The 19,855-nt window shown below is 44.2% G+C and overlaps 1 long non-coding RNA gene across 5 annotated transcripts; it reads left to right on the top strand.

Annotated features, from left to right (window-relative positions):
• Positions 1–1,860: 1,860 nt before the first annotated feature.
• LOC127334482 (uncharacterized) lies at positions 1,861–7,696 on the top strand. Of its 5 annotated transcripts, none has more exons than XR_007872181.2 (6): positions 1,861–2,549; positions 2,979–3,172; positions 3,639–3,776; positions 4,803–4,901; positions 5,403–5,573; positions 7,240–7,696. It is a non-coding gene; the product is annotated as an uncharacterized lncRNA (long non-coding RNA). The 5 variants fall into 5 exon arrangements; XR_007872183.2 differs by having other exon boundaries at positions 3,680–3,776; positions 7,240–7,695; XR_007872180.2 differs by having other exon boundaries at positions 2,979–3,179; positions 7,240–7,694.
• The last annotated feature ends 12,159 nt before the right edge of the window (positions 7,697–19,855 follow it).

Below are 19,855 nucleotides of genomic sequence, written 5' to 3'. Positions count from 1 at the left end.
CGTCGGCGACGTTCCTCCTGTTTTCGCCGGAGTCCCTGATGTTGTGGCCTGGTTTGAGAGTGCCCAGTCGCCACAATCTGGCACATACGTGCACGCGTATCCTTGAGGGATCTCCTTAGGCGCCTCAGCCAAGAACTGGTAGTCACTAGGGTCACCACCGATCTTGTAGACGACGAATGCCGGTGTAGCCGGCACTTCAGCTGGTGCTGCCAACGCATATGGCAGCGGTGGACGGGACTGGAGTGGCAACTCTCCTTGATGCGTCCCGAGAGCTGGTCCTAACGGCGAGTACTGGTGGCTCATGATCTCCTGGATCACGCGCAGAGCGACACGCTCCAACACGTTGACCAGGTTTTCAGAGTGGCGGTGTAGCGAGTGAGCCACCAAGTAGTTGATCTCCTGCCGCAGGCCCCTGGTGCGTTCCTCCGACGGGGCAGAGAGGTCTATCCCATTGAGTGCACCTTGCGGTGAGAATCCCTTCCATCTGATGCCATGGGAACGGGTTCTACGAAAAGAGCCGATGAGGTCGGCTTCGAGGGTGACCTTGATCTCGTCATATCTCTTCTTGAGCTCGTCAGGCAGCTCCTCGTAGGTGACTGGCGTGCCGTCCGCCATCTCAGATGTAGATGGCGATGTGGTTGATGTAGACGATTGTCCCACCGAGCGTGCCAGAATGTGTTGACTGCCAAAACCCACCGGCGGGCAGTGACGGTCAACACGGTAGAGCCGGGAAGAGCCTAGAGCTGCGGCTGGCTGAGACCCCTCCGAGCGACGGCCCGCAATGCTCTTCTGGTCACACGTCCGATGCGAAGTGCAAGGGCGTGCCACCTGACCTATACCTGGTCAGGAAGGTGATGGGGATGCCTCGCTTAATTTCCTGCATGGCATACACGTAAACATTAAATACGAGCCTCGATCGGCTCTCAGGTTATCCTGTGAATCGGCTCAAAGAGCCGATCCACCCATGATTCGTACGGGGTGCACGAATATATGGTGATCCTGCTTGATCAAGATAAAGCTAATGAGATCTACGACGATTTAGGATTTTCACCGCATAATCGGATCATCCTACTCCAGGTTGGGCCTCGCGGCCACGCACGGTGATCGTAAGCCGATCCTAAACAAGGCCTAAAAACCAACATGAAGTTGATCCTCGGAACATCCTGTTTAGGACTTGCGAACGACACCCTACGCGCCGCTGGATCCTCCCCCCCTTTGTAAGGCCTAACTATTGCAGATATTAAACTAATCCTTGTAGAACAAGGAGCAATCGTAACGGATCAGATCTACTAAATAATGATCAAGCGGGGTGCCGCCCCCACACCTAGGATAGGTGTGAGGGCGGCTAGATATGCAAGGGTTGCACTACGTAAGCATGTTATACGAAGAACTATGCTAACCCTAACACATCTATGATAACTACGTTGCTCGCCATCAAAGACGCTTCAGTACGAGCAACGCATGAACAACGTGGAGCTTGTGCTGCCTAGATCGCAAGATGCGATCTAGGCAGCATGTCGCTTACCTGATAGAAACCCTCGAGACGAAGGAGTTGGCGATGCGCCGAGATTGGTTTGTTTGGGTTGAACGTGAGTTGTTGTTTATTCCATAAACCCTAGATACATATTTATAGTCCAGGGGACTTTCTAACGTGGGAATATCCCCACCGTGTACGAGACAAACTCTAACTTTTAATCTACGATACAATCTACTATAATTAAAGATACAGGGGCAAACTAGCCCAAATTCTCCGTGCAAGGCCGCTTCAGAGATCTTCCACGTGTAATCTTCCAAGCCCATCTCTCTAACGGCCCACCTCCTGATTTGACCAAAATCTGGTGATAACAGGGTTAGGCACAAGGATGTCTACCGCTGCTCCTCTTCTTCTGCACGGAGGAGCTCGAGATCTCCGTCGATGCGCTGCTTGCAGTGGGGCGGTGCGGAGGAGCTCCAGTCTCCACCAGCGCGCGGTATGTACATGAACAAGGACGGAGCAGATTCTGGTCGACGCCCGTCGGCTGGAGTCCACGACATCGAGCAGGCCACGCCACACCGCGGGAGGAGCAGGCGCCGCGCCGGGATCTGATCACTTGTTGGTCGGCGCAGGGTCTGGGGCGAGCGAGCTCCTCTTCCTCCTTCCCTTGCGGACGCCGGCAGACTCCAACGCGGTCGAGCGAGCGGGAGTTGAGGAGGGGCGCTGCGGCACCGGTCGAGCAGAAGTTGGAGCCAAGCATTGGGGCCGGAGGTAGCCGTCAGCAAGCGACGCTGCTTGGGCGACGTGGTAGAGGAGGCGGGGAACAGCGGCCAGCGTCGAGGTCGGCCACGGCCAGGCCGGTACAAGCTTCCGGCGAGGTATTGCCGATATGGTCAAGGACGGCTCCGCTGCCGCGGCGCTCTACGTGTGGACGCCCGTGCAACAACCAAATTGTTGTCGCTGGCTCGGGGAGCACGGGTGGAAAAGGCGGTCCGAGAAGCTAGGCGCCACCGCCGATGCTCTGACCGCGTCCCCTTGATTCACACCACGCCCAGCCATTGCATATGTGGATCTGGTGAGTCTCTCGACTTGGTTCGTTATCAACTTATATGAAAAATTGTTTGGTGATTATTACGGTTTACAAATGTGGGGAGCGGTCTGGGCCTAGGGGGGTATCTGTGCGTGCGGCTCCATGCTATTCGGCAGTAGTTTCCGAGACACATGATAGATTGCCGTTCGACTCAACATCATCAACGATTGCCACTATGCGTCCTGTGTTCTGTGGTGTTGAGTTCTCCGAGTTCTTCCAAATTGAGGAAGCCTTTTTTGGTTGGGTTCAGTTTCTTTTATATTCATATGCACAACACATCAGACTTGATATAAGTCGTTCACCTGCTGAATGAATATTTCTCCATACTCATGTACAGTAATATGCTCATTTCATATTCAGATAATGTGTATATCTTTCCTTTTACTGACTTGACCATACTGATGCAAATCTCAGGCAAGTGAATCAAAATTGTGGAACTGCATATGTGCTGCCAACTTTAGTCACTCCACTCCGAATTTGAAGCTCTTACTCTCGGCTAGATGCAGAAACTGAAGACGGCGTTTTGAGAATGGCTCAGTTCTGTGATTCAGGGATTCATGTACATCTCAAGAAGAAAACATTAAGCTATAACTCTTATGAAGGCTCGGGTATGGTGTAAGTGCTTATGTAATTCCCTATCTTCTTTTACCATGTGACGTTATTTCAGCATCACGTTTCAATGTTAAGGGAAGGAAACTTAAATTTTTTCAATCAGGTTAATGATAAAATGGTGTGTATCAGATGTCAATGTAGGACAGAGAATAGTAATTTGTTTCAATCAGATTGAGGAACTAAGGACCTTACAAATTTATTAGGAGGTTTTCCTTTGAGGAGTACCAGTTTGTTTTTGTTATATCTGCACCTGTTTTTTTTTTGGTCTGATGGTCAGCTCAAAGTAACTATAAGAGTTAGGAGTAGTTTACTTGGCATGGAAATTATTAAATTTTCTGTTAAGGTGAAAAGATTGCAAATGTTGTATCTAAATCTTTTTAGACATATTCTCGGTATAATTCTTTTTAGTCACTATCTTCCAGTTGTACTCTCTTTATTTGTTTTTTTACATCCTATTGATAGGTAACCTGAATTACTTACGCATAATCCTTTTGTGGAAAAAGGACACGCATTGCAAGGAGGAAGCGCAACGCACCCCATCAAAACGAATCTACAGTGCCCCAATCGTTAATGAATGGCTAAGATGTTTAACTTGCTTAGGTATTATTCTTTCTCTTGCTTTCTGAAACTTCATATATTTGTTTGTTCCATATAGTTGGGCAAAATGTGCTGCCCTGAAGATCAATTGGCCAAATTGCTTCTTTGCTTATCTAAAAAATAATTATTCAGATTCAAGTATGTAATGTCAAACTTTCATATAATTTGGATTTATGTGCATCTATTTTCGAATAATCACTGGTTAGCTTGCGGTATTGTGAGCATATGAATCATGTACAAGTTTGTTATTGATTCAAACGAACAATTTTACATTAATTCCTTGTGGTGTTCTTGCTTATGAAATATGCATAACTTAGTTGGTTTTCTTCTATATGCCGCTCAATCTTTTTCTGAAACAATTATGTCCAATAAGCGAGTGCCAAAATAGAGGTGGTGAAACTGTTGCAACACAACCAAATAGGAGGTTTTGGGAAATGGGGACCATGGTCTTCGCAAGTAGTTCTAACCAGGCATATCTTAGTAAGGTGTTCTTCTATTCGTTACATAGAAAATATACTATACTAATTTTAGTTAGTCAATATATAAGGAAAAAACTATGGGCAAACACAAGTATTTATTCTGAACATAAGTATTTCTAAGCTTTATTGTTACAATTGGAAATAATGTTATGGCTTATGTTTCATCAAAGCTATAGTTTTTCCACCCTATTATGTACCTACAAATCAAAACCCTTTAATATAAATTGATCTTCTTTGCACATTGGAACTATGTTCGAACTTTTGTGTTGAAGTGTGTGGTGCTACATTATGAATTCGGTATGTGCTAGAAGAGCCACAATATTTCTTAATCATGTTGTCATTTCTTCATAAAAGCCTTTGATGTCACTTCCATGTGTGTTGAAGGTATAATATTGGTTGTATATTATCTCGAGGATACATGGACGTATTTGTGTGGATAATAAGTAAAATGTATGCCTTCCCCTTATCTAAAGTAATCTCATAACTCAGGTAAGAGGAAAGTAGTGTTAATATATTATGGTTCCTAAATTAGTTCGCTTTTGGTCTCCAGGTTAAGAGGACAAGCCCAAAGAAGTAATGTGCCTGTCTAGCGAATGACGTTGTGCTACCGCGATCCATGTTTGGCGTTGTTGGCATTGCGATGGATATTGTTAGTCACCCTGAACCTCCAATTTGCATGCTAGGATCTTATATATCTGAATATATTTTTCAGTGATAATGCAAGAAGATACGTGTTGACAGCAACTGTGTCGAAATAAATAACTAATCCCCATGCAGATACGGAGATACCTATAGTGTCATAGGAGTTCATATATATCAACCATGCAAATGCTTATAGGTCCCATATGAGTTCATATATATCAGACAAGCTAAAGTAATATGACTTTATAATTGTTGTTTCCCATAAGGTTAATCAATTGATGACCATGTCTTTATTGAAAGGTCCATAGTGCTTGGTTTTCTATTAGGTCTGCTCTTTTGGTATAACATCTCAGAAGAAATCATTTTATCTATAGACATTCCTCAAAAGACTACTGAATTATATTGTGAGCAACTCTGGATGGTTTCTTTCGTTTCTTAAAATGTAATCAAGCATAATTTAAAAGAAAGAAGACGATGTTGAGAACATGGTTATATATTTAACTTCCAGAACATAGAAGATGGGAAGATTCGGCCCTTGCACGTTCACTAGAAGCTGCTCCTGTGAGAGGTGGATGGATGTTAGAGATGAAGACCAGGACGTGAGGTACGCTCTGAGAGGAGGCCCTGGTAGAACTAGCAGCTCTAAGATTTCGTTTACCTCAACACTGTGAATTCTCAGGTATAAATTCTTTGCACTAGCGTTTTATAGTTGATTTAGGTGCCTGCTGCCTGATGAAAATATTAGTGGTCTAAGCGTATGTTCTGTTCATGAGCCGAGAATTACCTAAGGCCTACAGGATATGATTAGAGTGGTTTACGTACTCACTGAATATCATGTGATTTTATTCAGCAGAGAAACATGTAGATCCCGAACTTAGTATTTAAAAGCTGAAGAACATTTACAAAAAATGTGATCCTATGGCCTTCCAGTTAATATTATTAGTTACTGGTGCCTTTTTACTGTATCAGTTAGAAGCTATTGTCTTGATGCCAAAGCTTTGGTTACTTCTTCATAACCAAGAAATGCTTCTTATGGCAATAAAAGATGATATTAAGGTGGAAATCATGTTCAAAAAGATTGTGCATGATATGGCCTAAATATTTGTTATATCATGACTATTCTTTAGCGAATTATTATTCATTATCTAACACTTATAGTTTGAATGCTACTTTCTTTGTTATATTCCGCTCACAAATTGTGGATGAAGATATATCTCACAAATCAACTAAAGTAGTGTAGACCTGGGCAATGGCTATACATTGCCTCAGTCAAGAGGTCACCTACCTTGAGGCTAAAACACCTGCAAGGGTCAGAATTTTCATTGATTACTTTCACAAGAAAAATTACAAATATTGTTTCCAAAAGTTATAGCAAATAAGGGAAACAGGAGGCATCGGAGAAGCAGAAATTAGAGGGTTGATTATTTCTACCATAGTCCTCAAAGAAATTTATTCTCTTGTGAGGATTTGATACCCTGCAATTTAGTTGGGTGTTTTTAACGCAGCAGGAGGTAGTTCTCTTCTTGGTAATATGTTTACATCTGGATTACTCACCTAGAAGTTAAGTCATCCTTATTTTCTCACTGCACCAACATGTCACACCTGGTTTTAGGAACTACTGTATGGACTCTCATAAACGCATCAGAACACAAAATAAATTAGCAGGAGTCCCCTTTGAGTGCCGGACATATATCTAAGGATAGCACCTTGAGCATTACAAAATTTTCTTTTATATTATCTACGCTCTTTGCTTAAATGCATACTCTTCTTCAAGTGCCAAAGAATCTTTTGTCTCACTTTGAGCATTACAATATTTTCTTCTATATTATCCATGCTCTTTGCTTGAATGCATACACTCCTTCAGGGGAGTGGTGTTTTGGAACATGGGAGCATATGTTCCCTATATTTTGAAATGCATTTTGCACACATTTTGAATTTCAAAAAAATTGGTACAAAAAGTTTGCACGTACATCTTCACGTGCTACGCGATCACAAAGTCGTTTCATAAAAAATCGACTTGTCATTTTACGTTTGTAAAAAAGATAAAACTCAATGCTAAAAATAATGCTTTTTGTAAGATAAGTTTTCTCTTTTTTGCATAGACCTAAAAAATATTGGTTTTTCATGAAACTTGACGAACGCACATATATTATGGAGATGTACATCTAAAAAAATTTGTTAAATTTTTTTGACACTTCGTAATATGATTTTTGTGTAGAGGGAGCATACGCACCCGGGAGCCGAATTGAATTTCCGCTCCTTCAGGTGCCAAAGAAATTTTATGTCTCACTTTATGGTATAAGGTAATTTATTCAGTTGAAGTTGACGATGATAAACTTTTGCAGGTTTGAATCACACAATCTACAGAGACATAGAATCAACTAAGTGAATGTAAGTGCCATTGTGACCTGAGTGCTTAGTATACATTTCAATCGGTAAATATGCGGTGTGATGATCCAATAAGAATATGAGCTGAATTGGCGTCGTTGCCGTTTGGAATCCTTGGCGTCGGGTCTCCTATGGTGCAGCTCCGGAGCTATATACTCATTTAAGACGTTCTCTGGTTACCAAGTGTGTGTTGAGTTCTTGAATCCAAGATGTTTATCATTTCGTTTATGTTCAATGGTGTAATGAAATTTGAGACAGATCATCCATATATGTACCACATGCATCTACTCTCGCCCTGGTAAATGATTCCTGTGACAATCACATCCGAATGATACTGAAAACAACAAATAGGCATTCAGGAGTCTGCTATTATGCACATCAATGTACACATACATGTGCCACATCCACATGTAACTACACTTTTGCTTGATACATGATTTCGCTCACAATCATAATGCCAAAAAACCATTCAGGAAAAAATGCAGCGTACTCTAAAAAATACATATATTTGATTCTTCAACTTGCAACCACATTTGGGCGCGGCGTGCCGCCGCGCCATCTTTTGCTAGTTAGATTATTTGTGTGCATAGAATAGTTTGTGTGTTTATATGTGATACATGGAATAGCCATTGAATTAGTGAGTAATTATACTCGTATTCAAATTTAGACGCTAGCACCGGAGAGTACACCGAAGAAGAAGGTTGATACCAAGAGGAGGAGGAGGAGAATTTTGAGAACTACCAAGGCAAGCTAATATTCTTGCAAAGTGCAAAGCCCTTTGGGGGAAGGCACCATGAATCTTACCTTTTCTTACATAAGCCTATCCCAAGTTTATACATTACAAGTTTTTACTTGTTTTCTCAATAAGTTGCTTCTTTAGTTAACTTTGGTCAAAGTAAATGATGGTTACTAGAGTAGTGAAGTAGTCTCAATCAAGCAAAGCAAGATAGCACCCCTCATGATTTAGAGCTAGTGCTAATGAATAAAACTTGACTACTCTAGATAGGAACAATGTGAATTGAAATGAATTTGAAACCTTGGAATGATGAAGCATTCCATTGAATGATTTTTGAAGGTGAATATGACCAAGAGAAGATAGTGATTTTTGATAAACATGATGTTGGTTTGAATGCGATACCTTTCCAATTATTAAGTACCCCCACAATACCTGATTATGGGTAGGGCTTAACTGGAAGTTTATGCATCTTAGTATGGGTTCCCTCTGAACACACGTCATAGGGGTTATGCTTGAGGCTGCCTCCGTTGTTGAGAAATGATGTGAAATTGAGGTGAATTGTACGGCCAAGCCCTGTGCAGTTCCCAGGTTGACAGTTGGTCTTCACTGGGAGGCCAAGCTCATGGGGAGAGGTGCTCATACTAGGATTCGTAAGTGAAAGGTTATGGTTGATGATCCGCGTACTGTGTTACGATGATTCGGGATAATCCCGACGGATGAAATCAAATGTTGTGGCACAAGTGTGCAACCTCTGCAGAGTGTCAATCTATTCGAATAGCCGCGTCCACGGTTACGGACGGTTGGAAAGGCCATACAGTTTCCGATGTCATATCTTTGAAAATGATGTTGAAATAAGATGGTGAAATAAATTGTGGTCAATTGAATTGAAATCACCACTTGAATGGTGGGAATGACACTAATGTTCCCACTTGAGTTAGTTAGCTTATGAATAAGCTTTTCTCAAATACTTGTGAACTAAAACTAGCTTTATGCAAATAAACTAGAGCTTAGCAAACCTTACTAGAATGTCTAGCACTTACATTAGTATTAGTTTGCGAGTACTTAAAGTACTCACGGCTTTGTCCCTGGCTATTCAAATGGCCAGAGTATGAAGATGAACAAGGAGATGACCAGCAGGACGCCTATGACAACTAGGAGTCTTCCGACGTTAAGCGTTGGCCTGTGGACTAGAGAGTCCTTGTATCTTACGCTTCCGCTATGAACTATGAACTGGTGTTTGTTCGTTGATCAATAGATCAACTATTCGTGTAATATGGATCATGTGATTCCAATTTGTAAGACTTATGGTTTGTAATGAATGATGACTGTGATACTTAACTACTATGCCTCGCAACAACAATATTCCTGGGATTGCGATGTATGACTTAATAGGCATTCGGACTTAAAAATCCGGGTGTTGACAAGTTGGTATCAGAGCCATTGTTTGACCTTAGAAGACCTTAGTTAGAATGGGCGTTCTGAAAAACTTAACTTTGAAATCAAATGAAAGAAAATATTTGTGAAAATTTACTACACTCTTGTCTTTGAGACTTTGCCAAAATTTGATGAATCATGTTCTATCTTATTTGAATCAACTTAAAAGTTTGCCACACTTTACACTCTCTAACTTACTCATCCAATTCTCTTTCAGATGGAGCCGAATGAACCCATCAACACCAAGTTTTACCAGCTTGGGAACGGAGGGAGCTTGATCTTCGAGCACGACCTCAACGCCGTCTCTGACTTCCTTGGGCGCCCACACCCCGAGTTCCACGGGGTTCAGCTGGACGACACGCCCGGAGGAGAGTTGCAGTGGGTGATCACTGCCGACTTGAGGGGCAAGATGGAGCCTCCCACCTCGGAGAGGATCCTCTTCTCCTTCCGCGAGAGCACCTGGCTCGACGGACTCGCACGTGGCCTTCAGGAGGCACTTGCGCGCCTCTGTGGACAGAACGTGGTGCGCATCCTCGCCTCTCGCTTCGCGCATCTCGTGAGGCGTGATGCCATGGGAGTGCCCATGGAGCTGCAGCCGCACCCGGAGTTGAGGCACCACGCTGAGCACCTGGACTTCATGCTCTATCAGACTCAGAAGGACCTCGACGCCACTCGCGCTTACGCGAACCAGACCCATGCTCACATCATCGAGCAGGGTGAGGCGATCAAGCTACTCAACAACGACCGCAAGAGCCTTCGCCAGCAGCGTGCCAAGAAGGACGCTACGATTGTGCGCCTTCGCGCCAAGATCGCGTCACTCGAGGCCACTGTCAAGGCCCAGGAGGATCAGATTCGTGAGCTGGAGGATGACGACGGAGGCATCGACCTTCAGGGAGGAGAAGCCTTCCTGAGCGACGACGACGACTTTGAGGAGGACGAGAACACCGAGGAGGAGGACTACGAGTTCCTGGAGGCAGGACCTGACGACTACGTCCCGATCGATGTCGAGGATGAGGAGTAGTTGCACTCGTTTCACTTATGTAGGTGTGAGTTGTATCCCGTCCTTTGTATCGTAGCATGAGAATGGTTCTTAAAACCATTGGAGTATGTGTGCGTTAGTTTGTACTATGTGTTGAATGAATGAATGAATGTTATGTTTGTCATGAAAAGATTACAATTTTTCAAATGTTTTCAAACTTAACCAAAATGAACCATAAAATGTTCCCTCTCATCTCATGATCTTCTATATCTTCAGATGGCCCCTCCCAATCGCACCAACAACGCGATGATGCAATTGCTGCAAACCCTGCTTGCCGACAGGGAGACCGAAAGAGCTGAACGCCAAGCCAACATCGCCGCCTTACAGAACATTGCCAATCAAGGCCCTGGAAATCATGACCACCCTGGATCCAAGCTCAAGAACTTCCAGAACACCAATCCCCCGGTGTTTAGCAAGACCGAGGAACCCCTCGACGCCGACGACTGGCTCCAGACTATGGAGAACAACCTGGAAGTAGCCGGAGTGGAAGCCAACGAGAAGGTCTTGTTTGCCACCCACTATCTCGCTGGACCAGCCCGCGCTTGGTGGACAAGCACCCGTGCCATGAACGGAGGTCAGTTCATGACTTGGGAGGATTTCAAGCTAAAGTTCAGCAAGTACCATGTACCCCCGGGTCTTATCAAAAAGATGAGGGATGAGTTCCGTGAACTGAAACAAGGTCGCATGACGGTGGTTGAATACCGCGACAAGTTTCTTACACTGTCGAGGTACGCCCCTGATGAGACCGACACCGTTGAGAAGAGGAAGGAGAGATTCCTGAACGGACTGCATGATTAGATGCAGACTGTCCTCGTCAACATCCCCTTCGCCGACCTTGAAGCCCTTGTTGACTCCGCCATCCAGATGGAGGGCAAGTTGAACCAAGCCAATGAGAACCGCAAGCGCCGCATGGTGAATCAAAGTGGATCAAGCCATACCCAGAAGTATCGCCCTAGCTCAAGCGGAGGTTTCACTCCGAGAAACAACAAGCCACCGATGCAGAACTCACGCCCCGGTTATCAGAACCGGAGTGGAGGAAACTCCAAGCCAGGAGGCTACAACAACAACTACAACAACAACAACTACAACCGCGCTCCGCCCAGAGCCCCCAACAACAACAGCAATAACACCAACACCGCTCCCAGAACCGGAAGCAACACCGTCCCCGTTGCGAACAAGCAGGACAAGACCACCATCACTTGCTATGAGTGTGGTGTAGTGGGGCACTACTCCAACGAGTGTCCCAAGTGTCTTGCCAAGCTCGCCGGCAACACCGCTGCACCTGCTCAGCAGCAACGCCGTGTCTCCACCGGCAAGAAGTTCGCCCCCAACAACCCCAATAACCGCAACGGCCGCCTCTACCACATGAATGCCGAAGAAGCCCAGGAAGCACCAGATGTTGTACTGGGTATGTTTTCTGTCAACCACATCCCTGCCAGAGTGTTGTTTGATTCCGGAGCATCTCATTCTTTTGTCACTGAAGACTTTGCATCAACAAGTAAAATTCAACCCCTCAGTTTGAAGCATGTTATGATAGTTCAAATCCCCGGATCAACCACCAAAGCCAGAAAATTTTGCAAAAATGTACCTATCAAAATCCATGATGTAGATTTCTATGCCAATCTAATCATTTTGGGAACCAAAGGTTTGGAAGTCGTCCTAGGAATGGACTGGATGTCAAAACACAATGGACTGATAGACTGTGCCAAGAAAGCCATAACCATGACTAGCAGAACCGGCATCGTAGTAGAGCACGTCTCTGAAAAACTACCCAGAAAATTTACCTGCAACCAAAGTGTATCCAAGCCAACTCTGGATCAAATCAGGGTCGTTTGTCACTACCCTGATGTGTTTCCGGATGATCTACCCGGTATGCCCCCGGATCGGGATATCGAGTTTATCATTGAGTTAATCCCCGGAACTGGACCCATAGCCCAGAGAGCCTACAGCATGAACGCAACCGAGCTTGTGGAGCTGAAGAAACAGATAGATGATATGTTGGCCAAAGGTCTGATTAGACCGAGTGCATCCCCCTGGAGATCCCCCGTCTTGTTTTTGGACAAGAAGGATGGTGCAAGTCGTTTATGTACGGACTATCGTAAGCTTAACGATGTCACCATAAAAAACAAATACCCCTTACCCAAGATAGAAGACTTGTTTGATCAACTCACCGGAGCCAGAGTTTTCTCCAAGATATATCTTAGAACTGGATATCATCAGCTGAAAATCCGAGCCACCGACATTCCAAAAACTGCCTTTACCACCAGATATGGGTTGTATGAGTACAACGTCATGTCGTTTGGACTGACCAATGCCCCCGCTTATTTCATGAATCTCATGAATAAGATCTGCATGAACTTTTTGGACAAGTTTGTCGTTGTCTTCATCGACGACATTCTCGTCTACTCCAAGTCCGAAGAGGAACATGAACAGCATTTGGAGACTATCCTAGAAACCCTTAGACAGCACAAGTTGTATGCCAAGTTCAGCAAGTGTGAGTTTTGGTTGGAAGAAGTTGGATTCCTGGGACACATCTTGTCTGCAGGAGGAATTGCCGTAGATCCCACCAAAATCAAAACTGTTATGGAATGGCAAGCCCCAACCACCCAAACCGAGGTCCACGCTTTTCTTGGATTAGCCGGATATTACCGCAGATTTGTAGAAGGCTTTTCGAGCATCGCTCGACCAATGACCCAATTGCTGAAGAAGGACAGGAAGTTTGAGTGGACCGACAAATGTGAAGAGAGCTTTCAACAGCTCAAGAGTAGACTGACAACAGCCCCAATCCTGATCATGCCGGATATTGCAAAGCCCTTTGACGTATATTGCGACGCCTCCAAGACTGGTCTTGGATGTGTGCTTATGCAGGAAGGCAAGGTTGTATCCTACCTTTCAAGACAGCTAAAGCAACATGAACAGAACTACCCAACCCATGACCTCGAGCTTGCAGCCGTGGTCTTAGCCTTGAAAGTTTGGCGTCATTACCTCATGGGTAATCGATGCGAGATCTACTCCGACCACAAGAGCCTCAAATATATATTCACCCAGAAGGAGCTGAACATGAGACAACGCCGATGGATCGAATTGATCAAGGATTACGACATGGAGATTCACTACCACCCCGGCAAGGCCAATGTGGTAGCGGATGCTTTGAGTCGACTGCCGTGTTAGTTGAACTCCATGCTCGCAACCGAACAGCCCAGCTTGCATCAAGAGTTTGAACAGTTCAGACTTGAACTTGTTAGTGAAGGATTCCTAGCCAGCATAGAACTCCAACCCACCTTGGTTAGTCAGATCAAGGAATCCCAGAAGGACAACGCTAGCATTGATGGAATCAAGAAACAGATAGCCGCAGGAAAAGCCCCCGGATTCACCGTAGACGAAGCCGGAGTTCTTTGGTACAAAGAACGTCTCTGCGTACCATCGGACTCCGACTTGAAACAAGTCATCCTGCAAGAAGCCCACGACACCCTTTATTCAATCCACCCCGGAGGTACCAAGATGTACCAAGATCTGAAGGAGCAATTTTGGTGGCATGGAATGAAAAGATAAATCGGCAGCTACATCGCCAAGTGTGACATCTGTCAAAGAGTCAAGGCAGAACATCGACGACCCGCCGGACTGTTACAACCCCTCCAGATTCCAGAATGGAAATGGGACTCCGTAGGAATGGACTTTATCACCAGACTGCCCAAATCCAGCAAAGGCAATGATTCAATATGGGTAGTTGTCGATAGATTGACCAAAGTCGCCCATTTCATCGCCGTCAAAACCACTTACCAAGGCCCCAAGTTAGCTGAACTATACATCTCCAGAATAGTCGCCCTGCACGGCACCCCGATATCGATAGTGTCAGATAGAGGATCACAGTTCACCTGAAGATTCTGGCAGAAAGTGCACGAAGGACTAGGAACCCGTCTGAATTTCAGCACCGCCTATCACCCTCAGACCGACGGACAGACTGAGAGAGTAAACTAGATACTGGAGGACATGCTGAGAGCATGTGTACTGGAATACGGATCCAAGTGGGAAGACTGCTTACCTTACGCAGAATTCTCTTACAACAACAGCTACCAAGCTAGCCTACAGATGGCCCCCTTTGAAGCCTTGTACGGAAGGAAGTGCCGTACCCCCCTGAACTGGTCGGAAGTCGGAGAAAGCCAAGTTTTTGGCCCAGATGTTCTTCGTGAAGCCGAAGAGAAAGTACATAAAATCCGAGAGTACCTCAAGACGGCGCAATCAAGACAGAAGAGCTATGCCGACAAGAGACGTCGGGAGATGACCTTCGAGATTGGAGACTTCGTCTATCTCAAGGTATCCCCCTTGAAAGGAATGCAAAGGTTTCAACTGAAAGGAAAGCTCGCACCCCGATATGTCGGACCCTTCAAGGTCCTCAGCCGCCGAGGTGAAGTATCTTATCAACTGGAGTTGCCCGAAGAAATGTCGGCTGTGCACGACGTGTTCCATATCTCACTCCTCCGGAAGTGCCTAGAAGTCCCGGAGAAGACCGAAGTGTTCAAGAACATCGATCACCGATTGGTGGACATCAACAAGGATCTGACTTACCGCGAAGTGCCGATTCGCATCCTGGAAGAAGCTTACCGAACCACCCGCACCCAAAGCATCAAGTTTCTGAAGATACAATGGAGCAATCATACCGAGGATGAAGCCACATGGGAACGCGAAGACTTCATGAAGAAGGAGTACCCAGATCTCTTTAGTACCTAACTTTCTTTTTGATCTCGGGACGAGATCTTTTGTAAGGGGGAAGGGTTTGTAACATCCCAAATTTCAATAAAAAGAAAGTTAGAAGAATTCTAGAGAGCAAAATTTCAAACAAACAAAAACTTTTTAAATTGCATATAGTGCCATACATAGGACTTGTGCATTTGAGTGATATGCCATGATGATTGTTATTACTTGTATGTGCTATACTCTAAAAACCTAAAGTGATCATATGAAGATCACCAACCAAATAAATCAAAGAGGAAGAAAATCCATTAAATGAAAAACCCTAAAAACCCTCACATATGCTCTATGGCATTTTTATAAATTTTGACCCTAGACCAATTTGGTCTTCACCATTAGTTGAATAATGTTACTAAACACTTATTACAACTTTTGGAATCAAAGAATCACAATTCAAATAAATTTCAAATGCAAAACTTGCTCACATATGATAATGGTCAAATCTGCCCATTTTAGTTTGATCACTACTTTGAGCCATTACAATTCAATTTTCTCAAACTAAATCTTGCTAAATCTTTGCACCACTTCAAAGTCAACATCAAGGTGAACACTTTTTGTAAAGATCACCATGCCAAATTCTTTCTTGATCATTAGCTATGCTCATCCAAAGTTTCAACTTTTTAACATACTCAACAATCTCCCACTTATCAAATTTTGCAAAACTTTGAATTCAACAATTCCACCACCACCTCTCATCATCTCTGGTCATTTAGAACACAACCAAACACACACAATTCAAATTGGTCAACCATGTGAATTAAATCAAAATTGGACAAAATTCACAAATTGCAAATATGGAACTATTTGACACTATTTGAAATAGTGATCTACCTCAACCCTAATCTATTCTAACCTAGTCTAAATGGTTCCCCTGCCCCCTCTAACCCATTCAATGCCAAATAGCAACCCTAGGAGAGGGCTAACAAGGCATGGACATGGCCATGCCGGCCATGTCGCCACCTTGCCGCACCACCTCCTCTCCCCTTGCTTCTCTACCCTGGCCACCGTGCCACAGCTCGCCACCGCACCTCCCTACACCTTCCTAGCACCGCCACTGTCGAGCTCAACGACGACCAACGCTGGAGGACGCGCGCCCAGAACGCGCCCAGATGCCGATCGTGTCGCACGTGTGCACGCCGTGGACACGCACTGGCCACGCGCCGCGCCACCACCTCGCGCTTGCCCTGGCCACGCTTACTAGCCGTTGAGCATCGCCGTGCCACCTTGACGCCGCCAGACATCACCACGACTAGACCCTGGACCGCCGCCGCCGTAGACGGAGAAGAAGATCCCGTGAACGCCGCCGCCAGACATGGAAACAATGCGAGCTATTCCGACGTCGCCCGACCACGCTGTCGCCACCGTTCGCTTCGCCTGGACAAGGATAACGTTGCCACGCCCTCGCCTAGCTCGACCGCTCGCCGGAAACGCCGCGCCATGGTCGACCACCTCACTTCCCCGCCACCCTCACTCGATTCTATAAATAGGGAGTTCCCTGGACAGAACCAAGCACACCACCTCGCTCTCCACCTCTCACTGCTTCTCAACCACCACTCCACCCATCGAATCCTCGCCGGAGCAAGCTCAATCGGGAGATCACCGCCGCGGAAGCTCTGCAGCAATCGCCGGCGAACCAGACCTCCTCAGGCGACGCCACCTGTACCAGGAGAACCGCCGTCGTCCACAACTTCACCGAGCACACTGCCCACCCTAGCTGGAGCCACGGTGAGCTCTCTGACCCCCTACCCTCGCCGCGCCAGTGAGCTTCTCTCGCCGGCGACGACGACGACCCAGAGCCGTTGATCTTTGATCTAATCCAACGCCCCACATCAAACATACCGTTTCGGGTTTTATAACTCGCTGACGGGTGGCCCCCTGCTGTCAGCGCGCCGCGCGTCTCTGGACCATGGCTGGGCTGGCCTTGGGCCGTTTTATTCGAATCTGGCCCAGTTAGCTTTCCCGCCAGCCTGTTTAATTCAAATTCTATTTAAACAATTCCAAACCAATTTCAATACTGCCCAAACTTTGAAATTCAATAGATTCAAATTAGCTAAACCAAATTCAATGAATTTTATGTTGTTGGAAAGCTAAGAAAAATATCTACACAATGCCACTGGTCCCATGACCAGATTAGTTGTAGAATTAAATTGATAAAAAGAAGAAGGCAGGGACTTTTTCATATTCAAATAATTATTAAAAATCAACCAAAATAGATATTAAGTTAATTCCAACTCTAATAGCTCACATTTGACTTACACTAATTGTTTATGCAATAAAATGGTGTGGTCACTTTGCATGATCATGCCCTAGTTTAATTAAGGGACAATATGGCTAGTTTATGTAGTTGATATTGTCCAAAACTATTAAGTAATTCATATGAAGTATTATACTTCATTTAAATCTTGTCTCACATGAATTCATGGGATGTTTGGACCCCTGGCCCAAACTCTCTTATATGAATTACTTAGAGATTTAAATCATATGTAGTGTTATTAAATGATATGAGGTGATCCACCTCATTTAAATCATTTTCTCAAATGATAATGATGAATGTTTGACTTAGGTCAATATAAGTTCATATATGATTGTTTGAGAAATTAAATCTTAAGAAGATTTCAATGAGAGGAAATTATTTCTCAAGAACCCTATGGAAACTATCATTTACATATTAAATGAAAAGAAGTAAATTCTCCTCAAGCAACACAACCCATGCACCCTAATTAGATTATTTGTGTGCATAGAATAGTTTGTGTGTTTATATGTGATACATGGAATAGCCATTGAATTAGTGAGTAATTATACTCGTATTCAAATTTAGACGCTAGCACCGGAGAGTACACCGAAGAAGAAGGTTGCTACCAAGAGGAGGAGGAGGAGAATTTTGAGAACTACCAAGGCAAGCTAATATTCTTGCAAAGTGCAAAGCCCTTTGGGGCAAGGCACCATGAATCTTACCTTTTCTTACATAAGCCTATCCCAAGTTTTTACATTACAAGTTTTTACTTGTTTTCTCAATAAGTTGCTTTTTTAGTTAACTTTGGTCAAAGTAAAGGATGGTTACTAGAGTAGTGAAGTAGTCTCAATCAAGCAAAGCAAGATAGCACCCCTCATGATTTAGAGCTAGTGCTAATGAATAAAACTTGACTACTCTAGATGGGAACAATGTGAATTGAAATGAATTTGAAACCTTGGAATGATGAAGCATTCCATTGAGTGATTTTTGAAGGTGAATATGACCAAGAGAAGATAGTGATTTTTAATAAACATGATGTTGGTTTGAATGCGATACCTTTCCAATTATTAAGTACCCCCACAATACCTGATTATGGGTAGGGCTTAACTGGAAGTTTATGCATCTTAGTATGGGTTCCCTCTGAACACACGTCATAGGGGTTATGCTTGAGGCTGCCTCCATTGTTGAGAAATGATGTGAAATTGAGGTGAATTGTACGGCCAAGCCCTGTGCAGTTCCCAGGTTGACAGTTGGTCTTCACTGGGAGGCCAAGCTCATGGGGAGAGGTGCTCATACTAGGATTCGTAAGTGAAAGGTTATGGTTGATGATCCGCGTACTGTGTTACGATGATTCGGGGTAATACCGACGGATGAAATCAAATGTTGTGGCACAAGTATGCAACCTCTGCAGAGTGTCAATCTATTCGAATAGCCGCGTCCACGGTTACGGACGGTTGGAAAGGCCATACAGTTTCCGATGTCATATCTTTGAAAATGATGTTGAAATAAGATGGTGAAATAAATTGTGGTGAATTGAATTGAAATCACCAATTGAATGGTGGGAATGACACTAATGTTCCCACTTGAGTTAGTTAGCTTATGAATAAGCTTTTCTCAAATACTTGTGAACTAAAACTAGCTTTATGCAAATAAACTAGAGCTTAGAAAACCTTACTAGAATGTCTAGCACTTACATTAGTATTAGTTTGCGAGTACTTAAAGTACTCACGGCTTTGTCCCTGGCTATTCAAATGGCCAGAGTATGAAGATGAACAAGGAGATGACCAGCAGGACGCCTACGGCAACTAGGAGTCTTCCGATGTCAAGCGTTGGCCTGTGGACTAGAGAGTCCTTGTATCTTACGCTTCCGCTATGAACTATGAACTGGTGTTTGTTCGTTGATCAATAGATCAACTATTCGTGTAATATGGATCATGTGATTCCAATTTGTAAGACTTATGGTTTGTAATGAATGATGACTGTGATACTTAACTATTATGCCTCGCAACAACAATATTCCTGGGATTGCGATGTATGGCATAATAGGCATTCAGACTTAAAAATCCGGGTGTTGACACATTATGTGTTTGATACATCTCCTTCTAATAACAATGATGGTATGGTCACAGATAAACCGACTGTGAAAGATAACTATTCTATTTCTTATGATGACACTGTGCCTCCGACCTTTGATGATTATTATAAAGAATGCTATGATATAGGTTATAACTATCCTTATGAAACTTGTCATAGTCATGATTGGATTACCAAAAACAATTCCCTTAATATGCAACTTGTTTACCATGTTCAAATTCTTGATAATAATCTTGCTCCAATTACTATTAATGAGAAGAACTCTTCTTATGTCAAAATTAATGATAC

The sequence above is a fragment of the Lolium perenne genome, chromosome 6 (genome assembly GCF_019359855.2).
Source record: "Lolium perenne isolate Kyuss_39 chromosome 6, Kyuss_2.0, whole genome shotgun sequence".
NCBI classification, from domain to species: Eukaryota; Viridiplantae; Streptophyta; class Magnoliopsida; order Poales; family Poaceae; genus Lolium; species Lolium perenne.
The sequence above is the reverse complement of the archived record's forward strand: the minus strand, read 5'-3'. Positions and strand labels throughout refer to the sequence as shown.